At 39.7% G+C, this 11950-nt stretch overlaps 1 protein-coding gene across 1 annotated transcript in view; it reads right to left on the bottom strand.

Moving 5' to 3' along the window:
* The window catches only part of MAPRE2 (microtubule-associated protein, RP/EB family, member 2), a 140418-nt gene extending 129748 nt beyond the window's left edge, over nucleotides 1–10670 (bottom strand). The window contains exon 1 of the mRNA XM_004683840.2: nucleotides 10621–10670. The gene's annotated coding sequence lies outside the window, so the exon portion shown is untranslated. The remainder of the gene's footprint in view (nucleotides 1–10620) is intronic.
* Between the last annotated feature and the right edge of the window lie 1280 nt (nucleotides 10671–11950).

The following is an 11950-nucleotide window of genomic DNA, read 5'->3' as shown; positions in this document are numbered from 1 at the left end:
CCACCAGAGAGGGCCATAAACAAATATTTTTTAAAAAATGAGTTTTCAAAGGAATAAATGAAAGAACAATATTTTGTAGTGTTGAGTTACTAAAAATATTGGTGTATATCTTTATAATGCATTAATAAATTTTGGGGAAAATACAGAAGTTGTGTAGAATTCTGGCAAAACAAAACAAAACAACTGTGTCTTTTAACTTTTAACAGATCGCTGAGTGCCACCTAATGAGGGATTTAGGACTTGGTGTCCTGAGTAAGTCACCGTTCCCCAGCCACAAGAATTTTATGTTTCTAAGAAACAGAAGGGTTGTAATTGACATAAACATAGAACCACACACCACCTGTCTCCAAGATATATGCTCTATGATTCCAGTGCAAAGATGCAACCATTAAAACCAGCATTACTTTTTTTATCAAATTAGGAAGATTGTAGGAAACCACATGATACAATATTTAGTCAACTGCTAGTTCTAGTTGAAACAGAGGATTAAAGTGATTGAAGATTATAAAACCTCCAATCTAACCAGCAATTCTTCCATTGAAATCCAGCCTTCTACCCAAAACCATTTTCTTGACATTTCTTAATTATATAGTGTACAACAAAAAGAAGTTCCTAACACAGGAATTCATTGGATTTAGTTTATTTTTATAAAGTAGGGGATTCATAATTGTCAGTTGCTTAAAGGGGGCAAAACAATCCAGAATTTCTTCTACTATACAGTAAAACTTCTAGAAAACAAGCAGGAAGGCATAAAGAAGTGAGGTTTTGAACTCCAAAGGAAATAAAATCTATGGAACATCCCTGATCTTTTTTTGAAACTTAAGACTTTTATTACAGTAGTTTGGAATTTGCTACTGACTAACTGTTCTGTTGCAGAGGAACTTAAGGGTACAGCTACATGAATATTTGCTGTTTTCATATGAATTACCTTAAGTAAGTTACAATACATGAAATAAAGAAGGACAAAGGAGATTAGCTGGCGAATTAAGCACTAGAAATTATGTGTCAACTAATTTTAATATTTAAGTAGTCTGTTGAGGCCATATGTGAATCTTTTTCAAAGAAAAGCTATATTTGTCTTACTGTGTTTCACATGCTGATTATAATGAGCATAAAAAATACTTCATGGGGCCCTCCCTGGTGTTGCAGCTGGTTAAAGCACAGCACTAAGAAGCTAAAGCCACTTCAACATGAACTCGATCCCTGCCCGGGGAAGGTGACCACATGGCCCAGCAGACCTCTCCTGACCCGCCCGCTGCACTCCTCAGCAGTGACTTCATCGATCTGCCTGTTCTGCTCCCCACTCTGCACCTCTGGCCTGTACCCTAGATCTGTATACATAAATAAATAAATCTTAAAAAAAAAAAAGACTTCGTGACTGTTCTGACAATCCAATAAAACAATTTTAGAAATGGTCACTTAAGATTTTCATTTGACAAAATAGAAATATAATAGTTGCATATCTTGACCAAGAAACTATTTCTTTCATTTTGTTAAAGATTATTTAACATGGTACTAAGATTGAAGACCAATTTATGTGTGAAAAAGTGAACCTTCTAATTCAGGGCTTCCCTAACTTTAATGTCTATGAGTCACCTAAGGATATTATTAAAATGGAAGCTCTGATTGAGAAGATCTGAGTGCCTCATATTAAGCACTCCCAGGTGATACTGATGCTATAAGTCTTCATTTGACTAACAGGTATCACTGGAATCACCTTGACTTGAACTTCAACTGGCGATGTTCTACTGATGTGGTTGGTGGGTTTCTCATGTTACCCCACTTGAGTTAATAATTTACCCATTGACACATCTGTTCAGTTAGAAGGTCTATATAGTTGCCCCCAAAAGTATATAATCATAAATGATGGCATTTTAATAAAACCCTGGTTAAAAAACAAAATACAATGAGAAAAAATGAAAATACTAAAAGGTCTGTGAATAAATAGGAAGCACTTTAAAATAGCGTATAAAAATAAACATTTTTTTAGTTTTGCTTTTGTTTTCCCCTCTTAATCAAATTGTACAGAAAAACTTAGGTAAAAGGCTTAATTTTTTTTAAGTAGATGAAGGCAGCTCAGACATTTTGATTTATTATTCCAAAAACATAGTGTCTGTAGATATTGTGCAGAACGAGTCATTCTGAGTCACTTGTTATGGGATAAAAGTAGGGTAGCAAAATGTAGCATAATCTAAAGTAAAACTCCAAACAAGACTCCAAAATAGGATGCCTACTAAATTTGAATTGTAGAGTAAAGTATTATTTTCTTAGTTTTACCAAACAATAGATGCAATATATAGGACATAGTTATATGGGAAAAGATTAGTGTTTGTCTGACATTCAGTTTACCTGGTCATCCTGTATTTTATCTGACAACCCTAGCCAAGAGTGCACCCTCAGTTCTAACTTACCTTGAAGTGCTGAGAGGGAAGATGCTGCAATGGAGGATTAACAGGTGCAGTGACATGTTGAACATGCCAACTACATAACTGCTCTCTGATTTTGCCAATAAAGGTTTGATTATGACTGCTGTTAATCTGTGGAAACTCCTTTTAGGACATTTGTGACCATAAGATCACTCTTTAACGGGCCCTCACCGGTATGCAGCGGGTTAAAGCATTAAGAAGCTAAAGCCACTTCAGCATGTGTCCAGTGCCCACGTTGGAGGTGATCCATATGGTGCAGCAGACCTCTCCTGACCTGCCCGCTGCTCCCTCAGCAGTGTACTTCCTCAGTTGGCCTGTTCTGCTCCCCACTATCTCTAGTGAATCCTCTCACCATCCCTGCATGTCTGGTCTGTACACCAGTTCTGTGTTCATAAATAAATAAATCTTAAAAAAAAAAAACCACTCTTTAACAAAGTCATAATAGAGGGCATGCTGGCAGTGAAGCTAGTGAGAACCTTTCAACAGCTTCCTGTCTGGGTGACACAGAAAGAGCAGGTAAGCACAGTAGGAAGGTTTTTCTAGCTCCTTTTTTTTTTTTTTTCTGTCTTTGGAGGGCTGGTGAAGCTCAATGTGAAAATGGAGATAGTGATTTTATAGAATTCTGACAGATTATTTTTAATATGTCACATTTTGATAAATTGATGGGATTTAAGAATATCTTTGAAAGAAGAAGGGAAGTAGAAAGTTGCTGCAGGTACCTTTTGATCCTATCTTATCAGTTATTGAAACCCCTAATATTAATACTCCATCCCAGCATCTCCCCTCGCAGCACTTCAAGGTAAATTTGAACTAAAGGGTGCACTCTTGCCTACGGCTTACAGCTCTTAAAGTGGGTAAGCTAGTCCTCTGATTTCATTTTTATATACGATATTCAATAAAAAATTCAGTTACTTTATTGATGACTGGATTAAAAAGATGTAGCACATATATACAATGGAATATTACTCAGCAATCCAAAAGATAAACTCATGCCTTTTGCAGCAAACATGGATGGAGTTGGAAGGGATCAAGACTAGTGAAATAAGCTGGAAAGATAAAGAAAAATATCAGATGGTTTCACTTATAGCAGGAGCATAAAGGACCAGGGGAAATTTTAATAATAATGAAAAACTATATACAAGAGACATTTCATGGGGGTAGAATGGGGAATAGGATAAAAAATGGAGGGGGGGCGGAAGTGCACTGGGCTATGATTGTGGCACACAGGTGATGGATGATTTGGTGATGGGAGGCCCATGGGGATTATAATTGAGATGGAAAAAGTCACAAATGATGTAAAAATAAACTAATATATTAAAAAATAAATTAAAAAGAAAAAAATTCAGATACTTTAGCAGAACTAAAGAATTGCCTCACTTTCAGCTGCTTTTTAAAAAATTTACCCTTTTCATACTCACTGTTCAATAGTATTTACAATTAATTCTAAGTTAAGAGCAACATTTGTTAGCAAAATGCTTTTAAGTGTTTTGCCCCCTTTAAGCAATTGACAATTATGAATTCCCTATTTTAATAAAAATATATTAAATCCAATTCATTTCTGTTTTGGAACTCCTTTTTGTTGTATACTGGGTAATTAACAGATGTCAAGAAAATGATTTTGGGTAGAAGGTTGGAGTTCACTGAAGGAACTGTTGGCTAGAAAAAAACTCAGCTCTATAATTATAGCCATATGAGTACAATTTTTTTCTAACTTAACTTAAGACAATTCTAAAGCTAGATTAAATAAACAATTGTTTCCTATGTTTTAATTTTGTTTACTAACAATAGTATTACATTTGCCTACTTTGTGTTTTAGAAGCTACTTTGAAGAGAACCACAACTATGTGTGGCGTAAACACTGTTCAACAGTGTATTTAGTGAAAATGTGAAATATAATTTATGATAAAAAAGGAAAGTTAATCTCACGTGGACTGATTCTTTACCCAGTCAGGCCAGGAATAGTTATACAATTTAGCTTAGTTTTCTTCTTTCCTCCTCCTCCCCAGTTACTTCATTGGGAGCACTAGTGAGTTAACTTACTTTGCGAGTTACTTGCTACATGTCCTTACTAGCAGTGGTTTTAGACTAGGATTAAAAAGGAACCCTTGGTTGTTGTTTTGTGTGTGTTGGGGTATGTGTGTGGGGGGGAGGTTATCTCTAAATTGCAGGTATACTAATTCTGAAAGGGACTAAAGAAGATAACTCTTAAAGATGCTCTATTAATCAAAGTGAAAGTCACTTACAAATGATCTCAAGCATTGAGGAGTCACATAAAGAGGAAGTTCTCCTAACAGAAGACAATTTCATGACAGACAACAGTTGGAATACAAAATCTAGACAAGTTGATATCAGGCATACTTCAAATATTCTTCTGGAATCTTAATTGATAGTAATCTATCCAGTCTTGGGAAGAAGACCAATAATTTGAATTTCTGGATCATAGTCTGGTATAATTTTATATCTGGAATTTTAAAATTAAACTCTCCAACATATGGTTAGCCCTTAGTGATGTAAGGGGCTTTATATATATACATATCTGTATATCTATATGCCTATTTCTGAAGTATTATTGTCTTTATAAATAACAAGCATTTTACCTTAAATCCTTTAGAAGAGTAACACTATGTCCAAAAGCAGCAATTTCTACATTATGTTTTTTTAAGGGTGTGAATGGAGTAACAATGTAAAATCGTAGACATGAATAAGTTCACAAATTATGCCATTATATTCTAAAACAAATCAGTATGCAATAACCCTCACAGGTTGGAGAAAAACAAAGTTCTTCCTGCTACAGAGTTTGGCAAGTGTTCTTTTCATTTTCTAGAGCTCTGGAAATAATGACTCCTCCATGCAAGCTGCAATGGTGCTGTGTAGGATTTTTTAGGTTTAGAAGTTTTATGGTTGACCATGTCACCAAAATTTACATATAACTTAGAAATGTACTGCTTTTGCAAAGTAAATACAGACAAAAGGGAAAAGGTACTAAGCTCTTTGGTTATTAGTTGACCTACATTTGAAGACCTACATTCTCTAAAGGGAAAAAGGTTGAAAAAAAGACTAAAGTTTTAATTGATCAAATTCTCATTTAACTATGAACAACACTGAATTGGAATAAATCAAAGGTCTGGACACTTTGTAAATTCAGAAAATATTTTAGACTTTAGGACAAGTATTCTACTCTGCTGCAATAGCATAAAAGTTGTTAGATAAGCACAACTAGAATTTGTTTAGATACAAATAATTCATTAGATTATTATCTGTAGTCAAATGGATTCATATAATTTTGAAGTGTTCCAAAATATTTTTCTTCTTTAGATATTATTTTAATGATTAAAACATGTACAAACCAATCTTTGTGGATCATACATAAAGAAAAGCTGAACAACAGTCATGGATTTGAACTCAACACAAGCTCAATGTCATTCTGTGAAGTTTGCCAGTAGTTATTTTTGAATCATGTAGGTTTACTGGAAGCAAGTTTATTAAAATTCTATACTACAATGCTCTGAATGCTTCCCTGAAAATTTATGGTTTGCTTCCCTGAAAATTTATGGTTTTATATATTTGTGGTTATACATTCTTTTAAAAAAAAAGTATGCAGTTAACAGATTTGAAATACTATCATCAGATTTTTCTAATTCCGGAGAATAAATTTACTTCCAATATTTAGGATGGTTACATATGAATCTGAATTGGGTTTTGACAAACCAGAGTTGAGTTTATTCCTTGTGGTCACCAGCAGGTGAATGCTGCAGACAGCTTCCCTTGGATGGAATGTGCTTGAAGGGAGACAAGAAAGAATTTAGTAAAGATACCTCCCAGGGCATTTAAGCTTCTGTTAGATGGTGGGACAAATTTGTAAGGACCTGTTGAAATAAAAGTGTTTATGCTTCTGTGATATGGACAAAGATTTTAAGCTTCTCACTTTGATTATCTAGGTAAGAAGTTAATAATAACTGATTGTTTAAGTATGTCTAGCTCAAAGGTCTAGCTCAAAGGTTGATTATGTTAGAATAAAGTCAGTGAGTATGCTGTATGGGAGTGGTTTCTGCTATTTTAAAGAAGGAGAATATTAGAATTGAGTTTGTCTAGCCAAAGATGCCAGGTAAGACTATATGAAAATCTAGTCAAGAAACAAGTAGTAGTATATAATGACACCAGGAAAGGGGAGAGTAGCCAATTTATCTAGCATTGCCATTTTGTAAGATCATTTCATTTTTGGACTTTCTTCTGCTATTTGGTATAAGAAGATTCTACTTACCCAGTCATATTCAGGCCTTGATATGCTATCAAGATCAAAGGTTTCTATAAATTTAAGGTAATAAGTCTGGGTGGTTTTCATTTTTTTCCTAAAAGTTCAGAGCTTCTAAAATTGAGATGACACCCCTTTTCTCTCTGTTATCCTTTTAACCTACTTGCGATTATTTGGAGCAAGATATATCCCATCCCATGATGAAAGGTTTCTATTAATCTGGGTCAGTCTGCACTTCAGACTTTAAATGTCTTCCACCTCTCCAACAAGGGGTTGGAATTTCAGAAGTGCATTCCTAGTACCTTTTCTAAGCTACATAAGTGAGAATGATTGTATCTGCATCATTTTTGGCCTTTGGAAATACTTATTAACATTTACTTTTGGTTATATCTGTCAAAGAATACATCCTACTTCCACATATGCAGGCTATTTAAATGCATTTATGCTATTTTAATTGGAACAGTAGACAGATGACAATAAAAGCTGTTTACCTATTAACCTGCCTTTTGTCAACTCTGAAATAAAGCTCAACTAATGAGTGCCTTATGAAATTTACATAGTTGGAGAAGAGCTATTCCCATAACAGTGGGTGGAGAGTGATATATTGTGAAGTGAATCTTCAATCCTTAAAGTGAGGTAAGTATCACAACTATGAGTTATGCTCTGAATGCTAAATTGTTTTATGTAAAATTATAAGCAATCAAATGAGTTACCACTTTATAGCACTTCAGAATTGCAACAGAACTTTGGCTCCAATATGTCCAGAATGTCTGTCTTGGTAAATAACAAAAGTGAATGTTCAGGATGCTGTCCTTAAAAATGTTATGATAACATACATGAGAGACCATCAACATGAGAGACCTCTTGCTTTGTGCTAATGGTGCAGCAGACATAAAGGCCTTTAAGGAATAACAAGATACTAAGTGGGGAAAAATAAGTACTACCAGAAAGGTTCCCAGTTCAATAGTTGACAACAGCTTGCTAGGTACCAGGCAATGTTGACTCCCCTTAAAGAATCTGAGACTGAGGAAGAAAACATGTAGGCTCTGGCTGGCAGCAAGTATTATGGTGACATAAAGAATAATGAAGACGAGGCATAAAAACTGAAAGTAAAAGTAAAAAGAAAGATATGTTTGTTTAGTACATGTTGTATGTTTAAATAGGTTGTCTTATTTAGGGTCATTCCTTGAGGATGCATTTATAAAGCAAGAAACTTTGGTTAATAGCAAACATAAAGTTTCATGTAAAATGTTAGGAGGAACCATTTCTATTTAAATAGAGCCTTCAGTCTATGCCTGACTGTGATCAAATAGTCTCTGAGTTTTTTGGATTCAAAATTTATCTATTGCAATTTCATCCCCTCTACTTTGCTTCATTGAGATAGCTCTAATCAATTTACAGTTTTCCAAGTTTTTAAAATATCTCCCATCAAGAACATTACTTAGTTGGTTTGATACCAAGGTGGTTTGATATTCTCCCCTCTAACAGGGGAGTAGTCTATGAAGCAGGTAGAAAGAGCGCTGGAAAAGGGAGAGGCTCCTACAGGCACAGAGATCCTGATCAGATATTCAAATTTGCTCTCAAGGGAGTGGAGTAGACCCAGTCAATAAGCTACTTGATGTAATTACTTCCTATTCCTGGGATCCGCCTTGGAGTGTAGCCTGCTGACTCACCAGGCTGGTCTGAGTTAGTTTCTGCTGGGTTTCCTCATTGCCTGATACACTTGAGTCATCATGGAATGAAGTTTCTACCCATCTCCTTAGTAACCATGCAGAAACACTACACTGACAGTGTACTTTGATCTTTCCAATAGGAGTTAGAATGTAGGCAGGGGAGAGTGAAAAATGGTAAGGCAGGTGCCTCACAGTCAAGCTGCCAGATGACAATCCCCAACCTTAGGGCATCTATCACCTGCACCCCAGTTTCAGCGTCTTTTCCCCACCCACCCACCCAAGTAGTTAAACTAGCATCTTGTCTTGAAATGCCTGCTGCTGCTGGCCACTGAACTCTTCCTATGTCGGCGGTTCTCAAACTTTGCTGCACAATGAAATCACCAGAATATTAACCAAAACAAAACAATAAACCAACCTATGCCTGGTTCTCATGTCCAAACAGTCTAGGTTAAGATAAGGCTAGTAAACTTTTTTAGTTTCCCAGGTAATTGTAATAGTGCAGTTTGGGAATCTTTGCTTTGAAAAAGCATGCCTCTTCCCATGTAAGGAAAACCTACCACTCAAGCTTACCTAATGGCCACTTAGAGGGCTCCCAAATCTGTCTTGGAGATCTACTGACACATAGCCCTTAACCAATACCTTAGTTTGTTTGGCAGAAAAGAATGCTAGCAAACCGATGGGGTTATTTCCGGACAGGATACTGGCTAGATAAGGACCATCCCCCACTTGCTAAAACTTCAGCCTATTTTAATGTCCAAGAGAAGCATCTCAACAGTTGCTATTCCTTCGGTTACCTTTTGATCTCTGTTCTGTTTCATTCCTCAATGTCTTGTTCGGCAAAGTTGTAAACCTTGGTCCTCTCAGATTAGAAGCAGGTGCTGCGTCCAAACCTCTAGCAAGCAAGATGGTACTGCACGTTTCACCTCAACTGCGACCCAACAGTGGCCAGCAGCGGGGCCCAAGGGCAGATACTATGCTAATCAAGAAAGTTCTTCCGTCTTTTCGCAGGCGGGCGGACGCGTGCAGGTTTGAAAATTAACCCTTTATTTTACGTGATTACGCTGCAGTGCGTTTAGTGGCCTCCAATTGCCTAGCGAATGTGGATCACGTTCCCTTTTCTTTTCGGAAAAGGAGAGAACGTGAGGAAAAGACAGAAAAAACTCGCAGAAAGGGGACAACAGAGTTGACTGGTGCTGAGGTGAAAGGACTGCTAATATTTGGAATAGTCATTACTCTGCGCCTTACTGACCCAGTGAGGACTCGCGGAAAGGGACTGGAGGTTAGGACAAAGACTTCTGATCCGTCGGCCGCGGCGCCCCTTCTGAGGTCGCAGCTCTGCGCTCTGCTTTGGGAGGCCGTTGGCATGGGACTGGCAAACTGACTCAGGGGTGGCTAAATTACATTGCTCTTTCGGGGTCTGAAAGACTGCATTAGCGAGCGTTTCGGGTTCAGAGGGTGAGGGTCTTTCTGTGCTCACTCCTCTTTCCCGCCTTTTATGAATTTCTGGTCCCGGTGCAGCACTTTTACCCATGAGCTGAAAAATTTCCTAAGAAAGAGGAGTGGGGAGTCGCTGCTCTGTGCCCAGAAGCACCACTAGAGCTCCAAACAATAACCCGCTCTCTTTCCCACACATCCCACTCCTGAGTCTCGAACCCCTGAAGAATGAGCAGGAGCCGCAGTCCTATTAGGGAGTGGCCAGGTTGTTCTCCGCTAAGGGAAAGCTCCGGAGCGGCTGCAGGGTCGGGGGTCTTGGTTTTCTCTTCAGCTGCGAACTCCCGCGCGCGGCACTTCCTGGTCTGCCCCCTCAGCGCGCTGCCCCTGGCCGCGCCACGGATTCCCAGACCCCGCGTCCCAAGCCGCGCGCCTCACCCGGCGGCTGGCGCTCACCCCAAGACTCCCTCCTTCACCAGCGCCAACTGTTCTTGTCGTGGGTAGCCCCAGTCCTTAGCCTCCGAGCTAGTCCACTTCGCTTCTGCCAGCGTGGCAGCCCCGACTCCCTCCCCTTTCCGTGGGTGAGAGGCACTGGGGCCCGAAAGAGCGTTTGCCCGTGAGGGCTTGGCGGGTGAACACCAGGGTCTGCTGCGCAGACCGCTGGGTTACTTCTTGTTGGGTTTGGAGACCCCGGTCCCGCTGGCTTCGGGACTCATAGACCGAAGTCCCCGGGAGGTGGGAGGACACGCTATCAGCACCCCGCCTGAGAGGAACTGCGCCTGGGCAAGGGGTGTCGGGGTGCGTTAGGGTGGTACCGCTTTAAATGCACTTGACTCACCTGCTCCGGCGCTGTCGCCTCCTTCCTCTACTGACAGCTGGGGGCTTTGTTTTCTCCACCCACTCGCCTGGCCACGCTCCGCCCCCATCGCCGCACGTGACCCGCAGTCCGCCACCGCCGCGGCTCAGCGAATCCACGCGACTGCCGAGTCTGCGCCACCCCTTCTAGGGAGTGAGGGTGCGAGTGGGACCCCAGAGAGACAGAAACCTGGGCAGGTCTGAGGTGGTTCTCCAGCATGTCAGTTTGCAGGCTGATTAGGGCCTTAAGAAGCCCGAGTGAGTTGGGGACAGGAAATTAAATGCCAAGCGGTGAAAAGAATTGGGCTGTCTGCCCGCCTGAGAGGGTGGAGACGGGCGCTCACCAAAGAGTGGGTGTGAAAAGGTGATGCCACACCAAGAGCTAGTGAATCAAAACCCGCATCCCGGGACTGGTTTTGTCATGATCGTTAATGTCATTAATTAAAGCAGGCAGTTTTAAGCCGGAGAATGCCACGAACAATGTAATAATAGCAAGTTTTATTGGGGTTTCAGATCTGCTTGTTGGTGCCGTTGATATTTAGATTCTATTTGGAAAATGGAATCCTGGCTGGAGAAGTAACTCCAGTTTATTGATGTGGGCCCTTGTCCATTTGGAACAGGACCATTTTTAATAAAATGAATTGAGAAAATGTCCTGGCTTAGGACCCAGCTCTGTATCAGCTGCTTTTGGGAAAGTTCCAGCCCTTGCTGATCTCTAATGTTTGAAAGTGCAAGAAACCTGTTGTCCCATTCCTTCCTTTTGCTCTTCCAGAATACTTAAGTAACCCTTCCCGCAACCCCACCCCCAAATGCAACTCTGGGGTAAGTGAATACTTAACTAATGGGCTGACTTAGCACAGTGCTTCTCAACTTTAAATGGGCAGCCATTGTCTGCAGGCCTCTTAGAACCAAATCTTGACTGGGTGGGTCTGGGGTTGAGCCTGAAATTCTACCGGTCTAGCAAACTATGAGATAAAGTCATTGGTGCTCTTTCCAGGCCCACATTTTAAGTAGCAAGGCTGAGCACATCCACTTTGCCACTGGTCAGTTTATTTTGAGTTCTGACTGCACCCCTTAATAGCTGTGTGATCTGAGGCAAGTTTCTTAACAATTAAGCCTTCCAAGCTGCAAAATAGTTAGGATAGTATTATTTCCTTCAATCTGGAAAAGTAAATGGGAGCACTTGTACTAAAGCACCTGGTGTAGTGCCTGGCACACTTACCTAGTGTTAGGAAAAAGTATCTAATGGGGGGGGGGTATTTCTTGCTGGCAGAAAGCCAGTCATACCCACAAGGAGGAGTATGGTGAAATAG

The sequence above is a fragment of the Condylura cristata genome, unplaced genomic scaffold, assembly GCF_000260355.1.
Source record: "Condylura cristata isolate star-nosed mole 26May11 unplaced genomic scaffold, ConCri1.0 scaffold00016, whole genome shotgun sequence".
NCBI lineage: Eukaryota > Metazoa > Chordata > Mammalia > Eulipotyphla > Talpidae > Condylura > Condylura cristata.
This window is presented reverse-complemented; position numbering and strand designations above follow the sequence as displayed.